This window comes from Myxine glutinosa, chromosome 6 (genome assembly GCF_964187855.1).
Source record: "Myxine glutinosa chromosome 6, kmMyxGlut1.1, whole genome shotgun sequence".
NCBI lineage: Eukaryota > Metazoa > Chordata > Myxini > Myxiniformes > Myxinidae > Myxine > Myxine glutinosa.
Window position 1 is genome coordinate 148,195,805 of NC_136266.1, and position 23,010 is coordinate 148,218,814.

Sequence of the window (23,010 nt, forward strand, 5' to 3'; positions counted from 1 at the left end):
CATTGCCTTCCTTTGACTACAACCAGGGTCTGCGTTTGTACCCGTTGACATATCAGGAATAAAACCTTCAACAGCTCCCTTACCCATTCTATCACTAAACGAATACCATGTAAATTTCATCATTTCAGATGGAGCAGAGACATCATCAACCGCTTCAACCTCTTGTGTTCCAATATACAGGCGGACACTATCAAACATTTTCCAGAAGAAATCATTTACAAGTGTAGCATTAGTATTATTCGCAGCCTTAGTGAATTTAAATTTACACAGCAAGAAACCAGCAGCTAGATTCAAGTAAGTTTGTTGATTATTTATTTCAAAACTTTTTGTTCTGTTTGAATTCCAGTCTGTTCCTGTTATAGCATTTACCTTAAAATAGTCTTCCTTTTTAGTGGAGTTTGAAATGATAATCGTATCATCCAAATCATAGATACTATCAATCGCTTCCATACTTGTATTTATATAGCATTAAAATCGTTGAAACCCTGACCCAGGTATTTTAATGATTTTTTGTCGATCTTGTGAATATAGTTGAGTTTTACCTTTTTAAATTTCTTTGATTGCTTGTAATTTATGAGACTCCTTTTGAGCATCTTTTATACTCTTTATAGCACCCGCTACATTCCCACGGCAGAAGCGGTTGAACCAATTAAGTCTTTATGTTTAAGGATGGTTGAACCAATACCCATTAGAGTATCAATTATCCCCATCTCCTTTATTTCTAAATTGATGTCCCACACCCCGTTGTCTCTTTGGTTTATAGTATCCTCTACGAAGAAACATACCTTCACCCTTATAGTATGGTGAAAGGAACATGCCCTCCCCTGTAACTATTTTATATTTTCCCAACTCGTGTTTTCTCACAATAACCATTATTTATTTTTTGAAAAACTTCACGTAGGTGAATTCTGATGGATATAATTTCTTCATTAAAGGAGATCATACGATTATCTTGATCGGTTATCCTAAAATTTACTCTGTATATGGTTTTTCCTGACACAGGTAAATAGACAAGATTTTTTGGTTCCATATTAAATTTATAACCAATCGGGGTTGAGTATGCGCTGAATGAAAATATTGTATTTGTTCTTCTTCCATCGTTATAAGCACCATCAATCAAATCACAATGAATTAACACTGAATTTATACCGGAGGATATTTGAATGACATTATCACTGTAAAACGTCCCGTTAGTTTCAATCTTTTTTTAAGAGAAACCCAATAGCTCTCTGAACGATTTTTCAATCGTGAAATCAACTTTATAATTATTTTTAAGTTTAATAGTTGATTTTGAAGTGTGTTTTTAAATATCTATTACCATATTTTTTGGTTCATCACCTTGTTCTTTCATAAAGCGAGAGACTTCAGAAGATATTTGAGAAATCTCGTAAGCTCCGGGTGAAACTGTTATAGTTTTATATCCACTTCCTAAATTATAACTAAACTTGTTGTTTTTCTCTGTGATATTAAACAAGGTACTATAAGTTTCCATTGAAAACAAAGATGCCTCATATTCTTTTGTGGGGTCAAGTTGTAGTGGGTAAGGGAATGAAGCTGTGTAATCACTCGTTGTGAAATTAAAACGAAGAATTGTGCTTCTCATCTTATTTAATATCTAATAAAATATCTTTGTATTGACATTTATTAATTATTTTCATATTCATCAACTGATCTAAAATGGCGGATGCTTCATTAAAACAATTGTTGTTTCCAGCCTTCTTACTACCTAACAGCAAAAATAGCCTATTAACTAATTGTGATGGGTCATTTGGAAGAAAACTAACACCTGAACCAAGCTTACTTAAAGCATCAATTATAAGTTTCTCCTTCTCATTCTTCTTACTTTTACCAGCAACAGAAACTCCATAATCAAGTGCATTTAGCAACTCAATATACTCTCTATCTTCCTCTCTTTCATCAAAATAAGGTGAATTAAGCCTATTACTTGTTGCTCGTTTTCCATCTTTTGTTAGAAGAAACATTAATCTTGGAGTTAATTCAACATTTGGTTGAGCAGAACTTAAGAACACCAATTTATCATTAAATATCAATACCTTTTCTTTCACAAGATAGAACTGTGCTGGTTCTTCTGTTGGAATGAGACCTGCTCTGGTTTTTGAATCCGCCGAATATTCATTGTTTTGAAGAGCTTCCACAATATAATTGGGAAGTTGATTTACCTCCTCAAGTTTCCGAAATAATCCATCATCATATCCTAATTCTCCAAGTTCTTGCTCTGTCATTTGACTAAAATCTTTGAGCATTTGAAGTTTTTTTGGAGTAAATTCTATCGTGGGAACTGTGGGTGAAATCATTTGTTGAGTTTTTAAAAGTGGTTTAAAAAATTTCTCTTGTTTTCTTTCAAACACTTCTTCACCCGTCAGTTTCTCTCTCCTTTTCTTCTTTATGTCTTCCTGTTGCTTTACAACTTTTGAAACCAACTCTTGATGTTCTTTAAACTTTCTTGCTCTTTCTTTGGTATTCATTTTCTGTATTTATTTATTGAAAAATATCATTTAATGAATTGTAAAGGTCAATGGGAAAATTTTCCTTTCCTTCGTTATTATAGTAAATGTGTTGAAATAAAGCCTTTTCTTTCAATATTTCATCAAATTCTTTATTGGTATTAATCGGAGTTGTTATTTCTTCTTCATGAATACTTGTATCTCTGCTTTTAATACGTTTGCGTTAAGTCTCCTCATCGATATCAAAACCGAATGATAAAATCTTAACTCCATCACCACGCAAATGTTTAATAATTTGTCTCATTCCTTCAGGATTAGTTTCTAAATAAAATCCCAAGACCATTAGATTTTACTTTATTTAACTCACTCTTACAATGTGAATATTTTGTAGAACCAAGAGAGACCTCCTCAAATATTTGACCTTCGTTCCTCAATCGCATATGTTCCTCCATTGAAATGTAGTAATAATCTTTCCCTTCTACTTCTCCTGGTCGCATTGCTCTGGTTGTAGTACCTACAAAACGAATCATAGGGTGTTTAAAAAAAAAAACTTACCATCTTTTCATTTTTACGATTCAAGAATTTAGATTTATGAAAGTTATTTCCTGAAGCAGATTTACCCACAAGATTAATAATAATAGTCATTTATGTATGTCAAATATCAGTTAGTATCTCATCTTGTTTCACAACAATATATTTATATTTTCTAATCGTGTGTTTCATATAATTTTCAAATTCCTTCTTACTACATAATGTAGAACAATTATCTCTCCAGAAATTATTTGTATCTATTGAATTCAACTTAAATAAAATAAAAGTATGAGCATTGTTTCTTATTGAGTGCCGAGGGAGTTGAAAATATGGCTGACTCAGATAAATACAATTACAAGAAGAATGTCTCCCTCTTGTATAGTAGCTATCCATTACTGTTTGGTTTCTCTCATTAACACAATCATCAAAGATAACGAGGTTCTTTTGTGATTTATCTAAATCTTGAGGTGAAGGTATATCATCCGTATTATCACTGAGAATACAAGTTATGGGTTTTGGTTTCGATTTTGATTTCTGTGTATCACAAAATAATTGTATTATATCTTCAATATTATAATCATTTAGTTTGTTTTGAAGTTTAAATAAACCGACAATGTCTTCCATTTTAAGACCCGCATTAAAACCCTGTGAGAGTAGTTGATACTCGGGTTGAAAACTTGACTTCGTAAAAATTATTAAATTATCATAATCTAAAAAGTTGGGGGTAAGGAGCATCTTTAAAAGCAAACAGGTTTTTCCACAGCTGCTTGAACCGACTATTAGACATCTTCATGAATTTGGAAGATTTTTATGGTTGTTAAATTTCATCTTGTTTTCCCAAATGGGTAAAAAGTCATTCATTTATATATTTAGAAAACAAGTCATCTAACTTTTTTTGAGCTATTTTAGAAACTCTATATTTTATCCTGAGTTCAGATTTAATTTCAAAATAATTCATTATTTTATTTATATAGTATCTTGTATTAACATTTCCATTAAAATTACTTTGAATAATAAATATCATTAAACCCTTATACATTTCCTCAATACAAATAGTCTCCTCCCTTGTAAGAAATGGTGTATTATCATCATAATGCTTAACATTCATCTCTCTTATTAATCTTGTAAAGTAATTCATTTTCGGTTCTAATTTAAAAGAGTTACATATATATTTTATATTTTTTATTATCATTAATTAAAATTAAATCACAGAAAATACATTGTTTATATGAACCCTCATTATTAAGCCCTATTCTACCACAACGGCAGCAGATTTCTAAATTATCATATGGAGAGTCTGGAAATCCTAAATCTCCTTCAGAATTTATCATATTTAAACAGTAAATTTTTACTTCTTTTTTTTTTTTTTTGTATACAAGATCGAGGCTCGTGAAAGAGTTAACAGTAATCACACAAAAAGTCAACCGACACACAAAACACAAAATAAGGGGAGCGGAACACAAGATGGGGAGAGAGGGGGAAGTACACAAACACAATATTTGAGAGCAAGGACATTGAGAGAAATGTGGGAGGGGGAGGGCTTGGTGGGAGGTGGGAGAGGTATAAAACATATGAACACTGCAAGGACTTCCAGGAAAGAAGTTGGAATTTCCCCCCCCCCCCAAAAAAAAGAAGTATCTGGGGTGAATTAGCAGGGGTAGAAAAGATCAAGGTTTTGAATGGGGGAAGATAAGAGATGGTGGTGAACAGCTGTTTTAAAGACCTGGAGGGAGGAGTGGGATTGAAGGGAGTGGGGGAGTTTGTTCCAGAGGCGGGAGAAAAGGAGAATGAAAGAGTGAAGGTGAGCAGAGAGCCGAGATTTTGGCAGTTTAACCACAAGAGGGTTGCTGGCAGATCTTGTGCGACCTGCAGGAATATTTGGGGGACAGAGCACAGAGAGAGCTGGGGGAGCAAGGCCGGAGAGGAGTCGGCAGAAGACAGAAAGACCACCAACTTGCCTGCAGTGAATGAGGTAAAGGCCCTCAGAGTTAGCTTCATCGCGGGAGATTCCAATCATTCTGAAAGCTTTGGTTTCAACAGCGTGAAGCCGAGCTAGGCGAGAGGCAGGAGCACCGGCCCAGAGGGGGGAACAGTATTCCATTGAACTGCAGATGAAAGCCTTGTATGTGGTGAAAATACCCAATCAAGTTGTTTGTACCGATAGTGAAAGGTGGTCTTGGACTCATCCGGTTGGACAGGTGCGTAGTCAGGCAAAGCAAAAGGAGGCAGCTCTGGGTGTTTGGCTATTTTTTTGCCAATGGTAAAAAAAGTCTTGAATATCTTGCAACGTCACTTCCCCAGCCAAGGGACAAGGGGCAACATTACTTTTCTTCATTGTTTGACCCTCAGTATTTCACATGGGTCTGTGCAGTGTCTTCACCTTGTAAGAACAACAACAGATTCATGAAGATTAATCACAGGTGCAAACGAGGATCCAGCGATATATCGATTAAAAGTTATAATTTTTCATATCAATATAATAATATAGCAGAGTACCCGCCCTCACGGGCGACCCTATGGGCGTTCTTGTTCCAAACGTACAACACATTTTCTGCCATCTCTTATTGGAGGATATTTTCTGCTGATACAACTGATTTGACTTGGATTTCTTGATTATTTCCTTTGGTAATATTGCTGGATCTCTGTTCAACTTCGGTGGCCTTGGTTTTTGATACATACATACATACATACAAACATACATACATGCAAACATACCTACATACATACATACATGCAAACAGAAACACTTTCTCCATTATATATAGATTATTGTGAACAAGCAGATGAATTCCCGGGTTTGAGCGATCCCGTTTTTTCGCTTTATTTTGCTTTTGCCTTGGTCTGGAGAACTGAAAAGTGATCCCTACCTCGACAATCACCTGAACAGACCAGGTAGGCTCTCATATGTAGCCGAAGCAAGCTTTTAAAGAAGATAATCCAACTTTAGTTTTGGATGTAGCAGATGGGAGCGACATTTTTTTCCGCGCCATCTCTACATAGAGAGTTCTACTGTACTCTCTGATACTGGCGTATTCTCTGATAGGTATACACATCATGATCATTAAACGTCAAGTAAATGTTATTCGAATTCGTCTTAAATCCTTTTGCAGTGTTGAGGGTGTGCTCGCTCCTTACTGCTCGTAATCTTCTTCTTCTTCTTCATGCTGCTCGTATATCCGAAAAAATCGCCATTTTTCTCGAACGAGAGCCGATTCCGAGCCTGCCCTCAATGATTTGCATTCGGTATCCGTGAAACATTCAGTAACGGTAAAAGTGAACTTGAAATACGTTACTTACTTACTTAAACGTTACTTACTTAACTTAACGTTACTTACTTAACTTAACTTAACGTTACTTAATTAACGTTACTTACTGAAACTAAACGCAAGTTTATTAGTTAATAAATACAATGTTTCAAAGCACAAAAGACAAATTTCAATCAATCTCTACTTTGGTGGAAGATATAGAAAAATATGTCAAAGATGTTAAATTGAACAATATGGAAATATGGAAATTTTTTGGTAAAACCAGTTATGGAAAATAACATGAGCCCCTCTATTTCATTTAAAGGAAGAGCTCTAACTATGTCTGGAAAGACATCCATTAAAGTAAATCTAACAAAAGTTTCTCCTGTACTCCTGGCAATTTATTCAAAGCTTGAAAAAGTGATCGATCGCGATACTTTGAAAAAGAATGATAAGACCATCAACAATACTCGTGGAGAAATTTGTATTTACTTTAATAATCCAAAGGGTGTAGATCTAAGTAAAATGAATGATGTTAATATTTCTGGTGAAATGTCATTTCGTTCTATGATAGTTAGAGATTATTTAAAGATAACTTTTGATATTAAAAATGTAGAGATTGAATCCGTTAATGAAAGAAAGTATATAGATATTGATGGGAATATTTTTCCTGCTTTTTTATTTTTTTATTTTTATTTTTTGTATACAAGATCGAGGCTCGTGAAAGAGCGAACATTAATCACACAGAAAGACAAACAGACACATAAAACAAATAACATCGGGAGCGGTAGACAAGATGGGGAGAGAGGGGGAAGGACACAAACACAACATTTGAGAGCAGGGACCGAGAGACATGGAGACATGGAGAGATCTGTGGGAGGGAGAGGGCTTTGGGGGGGAGGCATGTGAAGGGGGGGAGGCATGTGAAGAGGGGGAGGCATGTGAAGGGGGGGGGGGGGGTGGGAGAGGTATAAACATATGGACACTGCCAGGATTTCCAGGAAATAAGTTGGAATTTCAAACAAGGTGGATCTGGGGTGAATTAGTGGGGGTAGAAAAGATCAAGGTTATGGAAGGGGGAAGATAAGAGATGGTGGTGAACAGCTGTTTTAAAGACCTGGAGGGAGGAGAGGGATTGAAGGGAGTGTGGGAGTTTGTTCCACAGGCGGGAGAAAAGAGGAATGAAAGAGTGAAGGTGAGCAGAGAGCCGAGATTTCGGCAGTTTAACCATCAGAGGGTTGCTGGCAGATCTTGTGCGACCTGTAGGAATATTTGGGGGACAGAGCACAGAGAGAGCTGGGGGAGCAAGGCCGGAGAGGAGTCGGTAGAAGACAGAAAGACCACCTACCTGCCTGCGGTGAGTGAGTGAAAGGCCCTCAGAGATAGCTTCATCGCGGGAGATTCCAATGATTTTGAAAGCTTTGGATTCAACAGCGTGAAGCCGAGCCAGGTGTGAGGCAGGAGCACCAGCCCATAGGGGAGAACAGTATTCCATTGAGCTGCGGATGAAAGCCTTGTATGTGGTGAGGAGCTCAGGTGTGCCGAGGAAGGACTTCGCACGACGGAGGATGCCCAGTCGGCGACTGGCTTTGGAGGCCAGCTTGGAAATGTGGTTTTCCCAAGAAAGATCATGGCAGATAGTGAGACCCAAAAGCTTGAGTGACAGAACTTCTTGGAGAGGATTGTTGAGAAAGTAGATGGGAGGGTTGTCCAGTCGATCTTTTCGGAGAGACATAGTAAGAGAGTGAGATTTGACAGGATTGAAAGACATGTTCCACTTGTTTGACCAGTCTGTGATTTTGTCCAGGTCTTCAGAGAGTGAGGAGGCTGCAGACTGCCGATCTGAGGGAAGAGGAATGGAGCGGCAGAGAGTGGAGTCATCAGCAAAGAGATAGAGAGGATTTTCCAGAGAGTCAGAGATTGCTAATTAAATGAGTGGTAGTTCCTGCTCAGAAGTTTCCTCATACACAGAGAGCCTCTGTGATACAGAGAGCCTCTGCTCCTGTGATACGGAGAGTCTAGGTTCAGTAGATAGTTTTGATTCAGAGAGTCAATATGATAGTTATGATAGTAGTTTTATTGATGACTCAGATGCCTCTGATTGTGAGATTGATTCTGAATATGACCCTGGTTCTGATATGGATTGGGAGATGTAAAGCTGTTTTAGTTTAAGTAAAGTTATACATATAAAACAAGCCGAAAAGGCTCGAAAAGGTGTTTTAGTTTAAGCACAGTGATACATATAAAACACTCTGTTTTCTTACCCTATAAATATGGTCTATTGTGATACTTGCAAAAAGGAAGTAAAACATTATAGAAAACACATACTCACAGTTAAACACACTTACAACATTCTAAATCAATTATCACCACTTCCTAAGAACAAAAAACATTGTAGTCTCTGTAATAGAGATATCCTAAAGAAGGGGTTCAAAACCCATCTTAAAACAAACAAACACTTGTCAAAATTGTTTACTATTAAAAATACTGATGGTGCTTTCAAAAGACATATTAAAATACGAGTCTTTAACTTCAAACCTCCTGAACCAGAGTCTATAGTTGATGCTGTAGAAATAGTTAAACCTGCTGTTCAAACGTTGATTGAAAAAACACTAAAATAAATTAAACCACTTAAATTTTATATGGGAGTAAAATTAGAAATGACAAAGGATGAAGGAGTTATAGATACACCATACATGAGAACTGAGCCACACTTTATATCTTCATATCAAGATTTTAAAACATCAGGAGTCTATGATGAACTTATTAAACAAGAGCAAGATGTGGATAATTCAATTGTCGGAAGTGGATTCAATATAGGAAAAATTATTTTCATAGACATTCATATTCTTAAATCAGGTCCTCTAAAAGCTTCTTCTTACATTGATTTACCCAGTGTTATCAAAAATAGAAAAGCAGTTATCAATATCAAAAATAAAGACAATAAATGTTTTCTCTGGTCTATTCTAGCACACTTACATCCTCCACATTTTCATGATGAAAGAGTATCTCATTATAAAAAATATGAGAATACATTAAATACGAAAGATCTAAAGTTTCCTATGACTTTAAATGATATTCCTAAATTTGAAAAGATGAATAATTTATCAGTTAATGTTTATGGTCTAACAGAAACAAACAACATTCATGTTTTAAAGCTTTCTGACAATTGTAAACAAACTCATATTAATCTTCTATATTTTAATTCAGAGGAAAATTCACATTATACATACAGTCATGTGAAAAAGTAAGTACACCCCGTGTAAAGTTTTGACTTTTTCAACATATTTCAACATACAGCTATTTGATCTTCATTTCAACAATTTTGATAGATAAAGGTGATATAATATAACAAATATGATGAAACATTTACATTTTGTAGTCCATTGTATAATTTAAATAAACATAAATGCAAATTTCGCATGTGGAAAAAGTAAGTACACCCCCACATTTATCACTACTTCAAAAACCTAAAATTAGAATCAGGTGCACCAGTTCAGTTGCAAATGATTAGAACATCGTTAGAGAGGACCATGGAGGAACCTGTCTTATTTAAACCTCAGACATTTCGTTTGGTTTGCTCTTTGTTGTTGAAGTGTGCGGCATCACCATGCCTAGATCAAAAGAGCTCTCTGGGGCCTTCAGAAAGAAGGTTATAGATGCCTACGAGTCAGGGAAGGGATTTAAAAAGATCTCCAAACAATTTGAAATCAATCATTTGACTGTCCGGAAGATCATCTACAAGTGGAGAAGATTCCGAACAGCTGCCAACTTGTTCAGGCCAGGCCGCCCCAGCGAAGGCACGTGATATGTCAAGGGAGACAGCTCTGATTTCCTGTTTGGCATTGAGGACCTCCATGTATTGTTGAGACAGCAGAAGCAGCATGTCCAGAGTAGAATGACCTGGTCTGAATCCAAATTGATGATCAGAGATCAAGCCATTGGATAAGAGGAAGGATTTGATATCCGAAGCAATGATGGATTCCAATTGCTGATAATTGGGAGCAGGCTGATTGGTCTTTTGTTGCAAGGACCTGTTTTTGCACCTTTTTTGTGTAAATCGGTAATGTTGGCTGATTTCCAAGGTGAGGGCAGATGACCTTGAGCAAAAGAGAGGGTGAAGAAAACAGAGAGAGGGGCAGAGCAGGATTTTTGGACCCGTGGGCTGATGCCGTCTGGTCGAGTTGCAGAATCAGAGTCGAGGTTTGACACAAACTTCTCCACCTTGTCAGGAGAGAAGGACACAGAGTCCAGGAGCAGCTGATTTCGACTGGGTAAGGTGGGTACAGAGAGATATGGGTTTGGGACACAAGATTTTGAGGCAAACACAGAGTTGAGGTATTCGGCTTTGTCACGTGCGGAGTCAGCTGTGTAACCATTTGAGTTAAGGGAGGGGATGGAGTGGGAACAAACAATAGAAACAGATTTGACCAGACACCACCAGGATTTGGAGGAAGGAGACAGGTTTGAGAGTTCAGTATTGAGAGTAGAGAGATAGTGATTCCTGGCTCTCCTGAGGGTAGACACACACTTGTTCCGAGCTTGGTGGAAGGAACTGAGATTGCCTTCAGTTGGATTAGCTTTCCAAGAGGCAAAGGCAGGTTGTTTCAGGGCAACTGCCTCACCACAAGATTCAGTGTACAATGGACGGGAGGAAGGGTATGACAACTAAAGACGAGATGGGATAAATCTGTTCATGAGAGAGAGCAGTTTACTTTGGAAGAATTCCCAGGAAGAGTTGATGTTGGAGGCAGTAGAGATGGGAGAATATTCCAGATGATTGATAGCTGCTTGAAGACCGTGCCAGTCGGCCTGAGTGAAATGCCAGACGCGTCGGCGCTGAGGAGGCTCTCTGAGAATGGCAGAGATATCCACTTTAACAAGCACATGATCAGAAGAACCGATTGGAGTAGAAGAAGACCAGCAGAGATTTGCAGGGAAGTTTGTCATAACCAAGTTGGGAAGAGAAGTTGCTCCATTGACTGAGATCCGGGTCGGGAAATTGATGGATTGTGTCAGTCCCAATGAGTCGCAGAAGTCCTTCGCTGAGATGCCATGGCTGGTGAGAGGGGTACCCACAACCAGCCAGCTGGCATGATGACAGTTGAAATCACCACATATGAGGAAGAGAGAGTTGGGATGAGTGGATAGAAGTTGGTCCATGTTATCAGGCAGCGAAATGCAGATGGAGTCATCACTGTTTGGTGGATGACAACACACACATTTGAACAAAAGTGGGAGTGGAGATGAAGCCGTAGCCAGAGGTACTCCTGAGGGTGCGGTGGAGAGAGGGCAGTGCAGGGAGAGTGAGGAAGAGAGCTTTTGATAAAGACAGCAACTCCACCACCCGGACAAGGCTCAGGTCTATTATACCAGAGGAGAGAGTAACCAGGGAGAGATATTAAGGATTCAGAGACATCTTGAAGGAGGAAAGTTTCTGTTAAGCAAATTACATCTGGTTTGTCAGAAGCAACCTGTAAGGAGAGATCATTCAGGTTTGAGAGAAGGCCCCGGATGTTTGAGGTCCATTCCGTTCAGGAAGAGGGAGGGGGAGCATCAGGTACAGGGCAGGGGAGGGAAGGGGTGGGGTAAGATGAGGAGTGAGAGGGGGAGGTAGGAAGAGCTGTTGATAGTTTGTCAGAGATTGCAGAAGAGCGAGGAGAAAGGGAAGGATGAGGAGGACAAAAGGTTTGATGGTGATGGAATGAGGCACAGTGAGGGGTTGTTGGAGGAGGGGAAGAGCAAAGTAGAAGGCTGCAGGAGGTGGAGGTATGAGATAGAAGGGAGACGAAGTGAGGAGGAGGCAGCTTTGAGGGGAGGGGGAGAGGGGAAAATTGGAGAAAGATGGTAGGGGGGGTGAGATTTGAAGGAGAGGAGTTGTGGGGGGACTTTTGAAGAGGAGGGGCTGAGGGGATACTTTTGAAAGAGAGGGGTGAGGGGGAGATTTGAAGGGATGGGGCAAGGGGGAGATTTGGAGGGGAGGGGCGAGAATTGAAAGGGAGGAGTGAGGAGGGAAGTTTCGGAGGAGAGGTGTGAGGGGGGAGTTTAGAAAGTGGATAATTCATGAAAAACGAACATTTTTACAAACTGGGTTTATTGTGATTTTCAAGTCAGAGATCCGTTTGAAAATGATAGGGGAGGGGTGGAATGAATGTGAGTTTAGAGAATGTAGAGAGGAGGAACTGTAATGGAGGAAATTGAAAAAAGCCATTTAAATTGGAAGAAAAACAGCATGTTGTAAACCACTGAATAAAACACTGCAGGGGGAAGGTAAAACATATTTAAATAATATTTAAACAAAACCGTGAAAAACAATCTGGGAAAAGTCCCGAAGTGAGGACGTGGAGAAAAGCAAAGAAGGAGAAATTTACCAATGATAATGTCCGGGTGCTGTCGGCGGTGGATGGGGGGGTGGGGGGGGGGGGCGGGCAGCCCCATCGGGAATGCTTGGGCTTTGTCAGCATGCTGTGGACAATTATTGGTGTTGTTGTTGTAACTATAAAAACACAGGCAAAGGTCACATGGGGTAATGACATACTGGGGAGATTAATCGTAGACCCCACATGGTTGACAAAACACCAACCCCGTTTGGTGACACGTAAACAACCTTCAGCTCTCAGTTTTTCAACTTAATTACGGTACATCAAAATTGGCTTCCCACTCGCACGTGGTGCATGCTAATTTATACAATCCCATCTCCACTACAGTAATGCGCCCTCTACCCCCACAAATGTCACAATACTATCCAGCTTCAGAGAGAGCATGTCGATTTCTGACTACATAAATATCCTACTTTGCAGTCTTCTCCGCATTGCACAGATTCTCACTGGTTACCCCTAGCACTAAGAGAGGAACTCCTCCTGGTCCAAACAGTGGTTTATGGGCTTTGGTCAGGCTGTACTTGTTGGCTCCCTTGTTCTTGTTACACTCTGCAATGCCTTTTTTTTTTTTTTTTTTTTTCTTTTTTTTTTTGTATACAAGATCGAGGCTCGTGAAAGAGCTAACATTAATCACACAAAAAGACAAACCGACACACAAAACACAAAAAACAAGGGGAGCGGTAGACAAGATGGGGAGAGAGGGGGAAGGACACAAAAGAGAGGGGGAAGGACACAAACACAACATTTGAGAGCAGGGACATCGGGAGGACTTGGGGGGAGGTGGGAGAGGATTAAAACATATGAACACTGCAAGGACTCTGGGGTGAATTACCGGGGGTAGAAAAGATCAAGGTTTTCGATGGGGGAAGATAAGAGATGGTGGTGAACAGCTGTTTTAAAGACCTGGAGGGAGGAGTGGGATTGAAGGGAGTGGGGGAGTTTGTTCCAGAGGCGGGAGAAAAGGGGAATGAAAGAGTGAAGGTGAGCAGAGAGCCTAGACTTTGGCAGTTTAACCAGAAGAGGGTTGCAGGCAGATCTTGTGCGACCTGAAGGAATATTGGGGGGACAGAGCACAGAGAGAGCTGTGGGAGCAAGGCCGGAGAGGAGTCGGTAGAAGACAGAAAGACCACCAACCTGCCTGCGGTGAGTGAGTGAAAGGCCCTCGGCGTTGACTACATCGCAGGAGATTCCAATGATTCTGAAAGCTTTGGCCTCAACAGCGTGAAGCCGAGCAAGGTGTGAGGCAGGAGCACCAGCCCAGAGGGGGGAACAGTATTCCATTGAGCTGCGGATGAAAGCCTTGTATGTGGTGAGGAGCTCAGGTGTGCCAAGGAAGGACTTCGCACGACGGAGGATGCCCAGTCGGCGACTGGCTTTGGAGGCCAGCTTGGAAATGTGGTTTTCCCAAGAAAGATCATGGCAGATAGTGAGACCCAAAAGCTTGAGCGACAGAACTTCTTGGAGAGGATTGTTGAGAAAGTAGATGGGAGGGTTGTCCAGTCGGTCCTTTCGGAGAGACATTGTAAGAGTGTGAGATTTGTCAGGATTGAAAGACATGTTCCACTTGTTTGACCAGTCTGTGATTTTGTCCAGGTCTGCAGAGAGTGAGGAGGCTGCAGACTGCCGATCTGAGGGATGAGGAATGGAGCGACAGAGAGTAGAGTCGTCAGCAAAGAGATAGAGAGGATTTTCAAGAGAGTCAGAGAGATCATTGATGAAGACCAGAAAAAGCACAGGGCCCAGAACACTACCTTGGGGAACTCCAGCCTGAACAGGAAGAGGAGATGAGAGAAACCCATTCAGGGCCACACGTTGACTACGACCAGAGAGGAAGTCCGCCAGCCATGCGTGGAGATTTCCATGGATACCAAAGGAGGAGAGTTTGGAGAGCAGAGCAGGGTGCCAGACCGTATCGAAGGCACGTGAAATGTCAAGGGAGACAGCTCTAATTTCCTGTTTGGCGTTGAGGACCTCCATCCATTGTTGAGAAAGCAGAAGCAGCATGTCCAGAGTAGAGTGACCAGGTCTGAAACCAAATTGATGATCAGAGATCAAGCCATTGGAGAAGAGGAAAGATTTAATATCTGAAGCAATGATGGATTCCATGACTTTGCTGATAATTGGGAGAAGGCTGATTGGTCTGTAGTTGCTGGGATCTGTTTTTGCACCTTTTTTGTGCAAAGCGGTGATGTTGGCTGATTTCCAAGCAGATGGCAGATGACCTTGAGCAAAAGAGAGGGTGAAGAGAACAGAAAGAGGGAGTGAAAGTGCAGAAGAACATGATTTTAGGACCCGTGGGCTGATGCCGTCAGGACCAGTTGCAGAATCAGAGTCGAGGGTTGCCAGAAACTTTTCCACCTTGTCAGGAGGAAAGGACACAGAGTCCAGGAGCAGCTGGGTACGACTGGGTACGGTGGGTACAGAGAGGGATGGGTTTGGGACACAAGATTTAGAGGCAAACACAGAGTTGAGGCATTCAGCTTTTTCACGTGCGGAGTCAGCCGTTAAGCCGTTTGAGGTGAGGGAGGGGATGGAGGGGGAACAAACACCAGAAACAGATTTGACCAGACGCCACCAGGATTTGGAAGAGGGAGACAGATAAGAGAGTTCGGTCTTGAGAATGGTGAGATATTGTTTCCTGGCTCTCCTGAGGGTGGACACACACTTGTTTCGGGCTTTGTGAAAGGAAATGAGATTTCCTTCCGTTGGATTTGCTTTCCAGGAGACGAAAGCAAGTTGTTTCAGGGCAACAGCCTCACCACAAGATTCCGTGTACCATGGACGGGAGGAAGGGTATGACAACTGAAGACGAGATGGTATAAATCTGTGCATGAGAGAGAGCAATTTACTTTGAAAGAATTTCCAGGATGAGTTGATGTCAGAGGCGGTAGAGATGGGAGACCAGTCCAGATGATTGATGGCTGCTTGAAGACCGTGCCAGTTGGCCTGAGTGAAATGCCAGACTCGTCGACGCTGAGGAGGCTCTCTGAGAATGGTCAGAGAGATGTCCACTTTGACAAGCACATGATCAGATGAGCCGATTGGAGCAGAAGAAGAGCAGCAGACATTTTCAGGGAAGTTTGTCATAACCAAATCCAGAAGAGAAGATGCTCCGTTGACTGAGATCCGGGTCGGGAAATTGACAGATTGTGTCAGTCCCAGTGAGTCGCAGAAGTCCTTTGCTGAAGAGCCATGGCTGGTGAGAGAGGTACCCACACCCAGCCAACTGGCATGGTGACAATTGAAATCACCACATATGAGGAAGAGAGAGTTGGGATGGGTAGATATAAGTTGGTCCATATTATCAGACAGTGAGATGTAGATGGAGTCATCGCTGATTGGTGGACGGTACAACACACATATGAACAAAAGGTGGGAGCGAAGGGGAAGCCGTAGCCAAAGGTATTCCTGGGGGTGAGGTGGAGAGAGGGCAGTGGAGGGCGAGTGAGGAAGAGAGTTTTTTATAAAGATAGCAACCCCACCTCCAGGACGAGGCTCAGGTCTATCATACCGGAGGAGGGAGTAACCTGGGAGAGATACCAAGGCATCAGAGACATCATGAAGGAGGAAAGTTTCTGTTAAGCAGATCACATCTGGTTTGTCAGAAGCAACCTGTATGGAGAGGTCAGTCAAGTTTGAGCGAAGGCCCCGGATGTTTGAGGTCCATACCGTTAATGAAGAGGAAGGGGGAGCATCGGGTCCAGAACAGGGGGGGGGGGGGGAGGGGTAGGGTAAGATGTGGAAGAGGGGGAAGAGGTAGGGAGAGCTGTTGAAGGTGTGTCAGAGATTTCAGAATAGCTTGGAGAAAGGGAAGAATGGGGCGGACAAAAGGTTTGATGGAGATTGGGTGAGGCACAGTGAGGTGTTATTTGAGGAGGGGGCAGAGCAAGGCAGAAGGTTTGGGGAGATGAAGGTGAAAGTTGGAAGGAGGAAGAAACAGGGAGGATGCTTTGAGGAGGAGGGGTGAGAGGGGAGTCTAGGAGGGGAGGAGCGAGGGAGAGTCTCGGAGGGGAGGGGTGTGGGGGGAGTTTAGGAGGGAGGGGAGGGAAGGGGCAAGGGGGGAGATTTGAAAGGGATGGGTGATGGGGAGGATTTGGAGGGGAGGGGTGAGATTGGATTTTGAAAAGTGTACGATTCATGGGAAACGAACATTTTTTGCAAAATGAGTTTGAGACCTTCGAGTCAAAAATACGTTTGAGGACACTGGAGGAGGGATGGAGTTCTGGATAGTTTAGGGAATGTAGAAAGGAGGAACTGTAAGAGATGGTATTATATATATTTTTTGGAATGAATAGATTTGGTGAGCAAGACGAAAGCATCCTTTTGTAGGAAAAGAAGAAAAGGGTGTTATGTGGTACTAAAACACAACGATGAGATGTGGTACTTAAACACAACGATGAGATGTGGTACTTAAACACAACGATGAGATGTGGTACTTAAACACAACGATGAGATGTGGTACTTAAACACAACGATGAGATGTGGTCCTAAAACACAACGATGAGATGTGGTACTAAAACACAACGATGAGATGTGGTACTTAAACACAACGATGAGATGTGGTACTTAAACACAACGATGAGATGTGGTACTTAAACACAACGATGAGATGTGGTACTAAAACACAACGATGAGATGTGGTACTTAAACACAACGATGAGATGTGGTACTAAAACACAACGATGAGATGTGGTACTTAAACACAACGATGAGATGTGGTACTTAAACACAACGATGAGATGTGGTCCTAAAACACAACGATGAGATGTGGTACTTAAACACAACGATGAGATGTGGTACTTAAACACAACGATGAGATGTGGTACTAAAACACAACGATGAGATGTGGTACTTAAACACAACGATGAGATGTGGTACTTAAACACAACGATGAGATGTGGTACTTAAACACAACGATGAGATGTGGTCCTAAAACACAACGATGAGATGTGGTACTAAAACACAACGATGAGATGTGGTACTAAAACACAACGATGAGCTTTGGTACTAAAACACAACGATGAGATGTGTGTGGTACTAAAACACAACGATGAGATGTGGTACTTAAACACAACGATGAACTTTGGTACTTAAACACAACGATGAGATGTGTGTGGTACTAAAACACAACGATGAGATGTGGTACTTAAACACAACGATGAGATGTGGTACTAAAACACAACGATGAGCTTTGGTACTAAAACACAACGATGAGATGTGGTACTTAAACACAACGATGAGATGTGGTACTAAAACACAACGATGAGATGTGGTCCTAAAACACAACGATGAGATGTGGTCCTAAAACACAACGATGAGATGTGGTACTAAAACACAACGATGAACTTTGGTACTAAAACACAACGATGAACTTTGGTACTAAAACACAACGATGAGATGTGGTACTAAAACACAACGATGAGCTTTGGTACTAAAACACAACGATGAGATGTGGTACTTAAACACAACGATGAGATGTGGTACTTAAACACAACGATGAGATGTGGTACTAAAACACAACGATGAGATGTGGTACTAAAACACAACGATGAGCTTTGGTACTAAAACACAACGATGAGATGTGGTACTAAAACACAACGATGAGATGTGGTACTAAAACACAACGATGAGATGTGGTACTAAAACACAACGATGAGATGTGGTACTAAAACACAACGATGAGATGTGGTACTAAAACACAACGATGAGATGTGGTACTAAAACACAACGATGAGATGTGGTACTAAAACACAACGATGAGATGTGGTCCTAAAACACAACGATGAGATGTGGTACTAAAACACAACGATGAGATGTGGTACTAAAACACAACGATGAGATGTGGTACTAAAACACAACGATGAGATGTGGTACTTAAACACAACGATGAGATGTGGTACTAAAACACAACGATGAGCTTTGGTACTAAAACACAACGATGAGATGTGGTACTTAAACACAACGATGAGATGTGGTACTAAAACACAACGATGAGATGTGGTCCTAAAACACAACGATGAGATGTGGTCCTAAAACACAACGATGAGATGTGGTACTAAAACACAACGATGAACTTTGGTACTAAAACACAACGATGAACTTTGGTACTAAAACACAACGATGAGATGTGGTACTAAAACACAACGATGAGCTTTGGTACTAAAACACAACGATGAGATGTGGTACTTAAACACAACGATGAGATGTGGTACTTAAACACAACGATGAGATGTGGTACTAAAACACAACGATGAGATGTGGTACTAAAACACAACGATGAGCTTTGGTACTAAAACACAACGATGAGATGTGGTACTAAAACACAACGATGAGATGTGGTACTAAAACACAACGATGAGATGTGGTACTAAAACACAACGATGAGATGTGGTACTAAAACACAACGATGAGATGTGGTACTAAAACACAACGATGAGATGTGGTACTAAAACACAACGATGAGATGTGGTACTAAAACACAACGATGAGATGTGGTACTAAAACACAACGATGAGATGTGGTCCTAAAACACAACGATGAGATGTGGTACTAAAACACAACGATGAGATGTGGTACTAAAACACAACGATGAGATGTGGTACTTAAACACAACGATGAGATGTGGTACTAAAACACAACGATGAGATGTGGTACTTAAACACAACGATGAGATGTGGTCCTAAAACACAACGATGAGATTTTTTTTTTTTTTTTTTTTTTTTTTTTTTGTATACAAGGTCGAGGCTCGTGAAAGAGCGAACATTAATCACACAGAAAGACAAACCGACACAAAAAACATATAACATAGGGAGCGGTAGACAAGATGGGGAGAGAGGGGGAAGGACACAAACACAACATTTGAGAGCAGGGACCGAGAGACATGGAGACATCGAGAGATCTGAGAGAGGGCGAGGGCTTTGGGGGGGGGGGGGGGCGTGGGAAGGGGGCGGTGGGAGAGGTATAAAACATATGGACACTGCCAGGACTTCCAGGAAAGAAGTTGGAATTTCAAACAAGGTGGATCTGGGGTGAATTAGCGGGGGTAGAAAAGATCAAGGTTTTGGATGGGGGAAGATAAGAGATGGTGGTGAACAGCTGTTTTAAAGACCTGGAGGGAGGAGTGGGATTGAAGGGAGTGAGGGAGTTTGTTCCAGAGGCGGGAGAAAAGAGTAGATAGACATTCTGTTTGTACACATTCTGTGGGATGACGGTCACTTATGCTCCTGTGTTGATTTTAAACTTCACTTTGACATTTCTTAAATCGAATTTCAACCGACCACGTGTCCTCTTCTGCTTCTACTGTCCCGAGAAAAAGGCTACTGTCCTTCGTAACAGCATGCACTGCTTTATCCGATTTGCAAACTTTGCTGGAGTGTCCCCTTTTCCCGCACATGTGGCATATTGCTCCTCTTTGATCTGGATTACTCTGCTGTGTTGCTGGCTTTTCCTGCGCACCTGGTTTCACCTTGTATGACTGCTTGTGCGTGTTTGCCATGACAGCATCTATAGCATTGTTCACTTCACCCCTAATATCTGTCTGCTGTCGTTTTATCTCCTCCGATTGCCTCGCCATGTTTATGGCTTTAGCAAAGGTTAGATCCTTGTCCAACTGCATTCTTTCCGACAGCGTACTCTCTCAGACCAACCAACAATCTGTCCCTGATGAGATCACCATGAAGTGGCCCATAATTGCAGTTTTCGGCTGGTGCATGTAAGGATGTAACAAACGAGGCTTCTGGTTCAGTGACCTGATGCAGTCTCTGATTAAATCTGGCCCTCTCGTAGATTACGCTTTTCTTTAGCAAGAAAAACCTGTAAAAGCTCTTTCACGACGCTGTACAGCAGCCCTTCATTCTCATCCAAGCTCTGTGCTCTCAGTACATCATCTGCTTCGTCCCCCATACAGGACACACACCAATGTGTTCACCTGGATTTCCTGCGACGAAGTATGCAGATTGTTGGCCAATCGGAATCTCTCGAACCTTCGGATCCATTTATCCCATTTTTGTGGTTTTGAGACGTCAAATAGCTCCGGAGATTGGATGGAGAAAGTGGTGCTTGATGATGCTTCCCGCTGTCCATCTTGTTTTCCCATGCTGACTTGGTTTCGTCAAAACTCCGCTGTTTCAACACTTCTGACACCATGTCGAGTTGGGTGCTTTCCAGGATTCCACAACAGCGGAGGCTCAAGTGTTTATGACAGTATATATGATAGCCGTTGGTCTGTGTGTGTGTGTGTGTGTGTGTGTGTGTGTGTGTGTGTGTGTGTGTGTGTGTGTGTGTGTGTGCGTGTCACCATTTTTCTCAGAGATTTCTGAATAGGTCTTTGTCAAACTTTCAGAGGTTCATTACCGGCCATAAAAAAACCTCTGTTTAAACAACAACTACCGCCAACAAAGGCCAAGCAAACAGGTTCCTGAACTAAACCCCACCTCCAAAAGTTCGTAACCGGCAGGCCACTCCACTCCATTTTGTGTGCTTCCCACGTGGTGGCTTCAAGGTTCACGACCACCAAACTCCGAAAGGTTATTTGGGCCCAAAGCTGAGTACCAGCCAGCTAAAGGAACATTTTGATTTTATCTTTCCCCTGTGTGTTGTATTTGTGACCGAATGGAGACGTCTCACAGGAGAAAATATTATTTTACCTCAACATTAATTTTCTTCTCTGATTAAATTTAATGAAATTCATTGTAGCATTTTTTATTTGTTGTGTTCCTTTATTTGTTGTGGGTTCGAGAATAGACCCGTGTGCTTCCATTCAGGTAAGCGCCTTCTGTCCCGTGCGTGCCATAAAAATAACCATCATCTTTGGCGACTCGCCTCGGAATTAAGGACTGTTCGGCTGTTCGTCCAAGGCTGGTGTTCATCGGCTACGGACAGGACAATGTCTTTGTCCTCCCTCTCCCCTCACCTCTCCCTTTGCACTCCCTTCCTCACACCTCCCTCTCCTCCCTCCCCCTTCTCCCTCCCCCCCCCCCACCTCCTCCCCCCAGAGTACTCCTACTAGTTGCAGTATCAAGCAAAACAGTCACAACTTGGGTATCAGATAATAAGGCCGTGCTGAGAGCTGACAACACGTCCTTCACCACCAGCTTAACACGCTCAACACCGCCCTGTGTCACGTCACATCCCATGACGTGTATGCATGCATCAAGTATCCTTGCATTGTACATTGTATATTTCCATAATACACTGCATATTACCATTATAACACAAGTTTAATTGAATCCAATAATCCAGTGAATCCATGTGAAATGATCAAAGTGAAATCATATCCGACATTATGTGACGTCACACTCAATTTTAGATGGAAATGATGAGATAATGAAATGATATTTCCCCTTTTATAATTAATTGATATTCCCCATTTTTTATAATTTGATATAAAATAAATGTGTCACGACCCACCATGCCCATATGTCCTGACATTTGTGTTGTGTTAAAAAGGATTCCTAAAACTTGTCTGACTTTTTACCACAGAAGAAACTCGTTTTTAGCTCACCTGGACTTTCGTCCGGTAAACTTATTGATCGAGCAGTCTCCGTAGGCAAGTGATTGAGTGTGACAGTGTCATTCCGTAAGGGACTGAGTGAGTGAGTGAGTAAGTGAGTACCTCAGTCAGTGATTGAGTTCGTCAGCGAGTAAGTGAGTGAGTGAGTGAGTGTGTTAAGGAATTAATTAATTTAGTCTTGAATGATTGACAGAACTCAAAAAAATTAATTGCCCAAACTGTTCAGAAGACAATCCACTGATTTTTTAATGAAACGTGGTAGATATCACTTTGAGGTTACAAAAAGAAATCGCCAAAACAAAGAAACACATATTCAAAATCCTGAGACAAAAATCTCCAAGCAGGAATATCTGTACGCAACATCCAATGCAGGCAAGCGAGAATGAGAATCTCAACAACTTTACTTTTACACGGCTATTTTATCGTTGAAGATCAAAGCGTGAGAGGTCAGGACAGGGTCAGAGGGGAGGAGGAAAAATAGATTTGGGGGCTGAAGGATCTCGTGCTTGTGTGCTTCCACCTCTCTCCCCATCTTGTCTACCGCTCCCATTATATGTTTTATGTGCCCGTTTGTTGTTTTTTTGTGATTCATGTTCGCTCTTTCACGAGTCTCGATCTTGTATACACAAAAAACCAAGCATGCCCTCCATTAACAATGCATTACCATTGATGTTGAGAAAAATGTGGTGGCAACCAGCTGTGTGGCTTCCACGTTGGGGCCGATGTAATTGAGCTGCTTGGCAACAATCAGTGATGGCATGAAGTGCAGTCAAGTCATGATGGTAAATGCTTTGCAAGGCTTTGAAATGGTTTTGTGAACAACTCTCGGTTTGATCAGGATTGCTTAAGGGGATATGGGCAACTACAAACTCTCCACT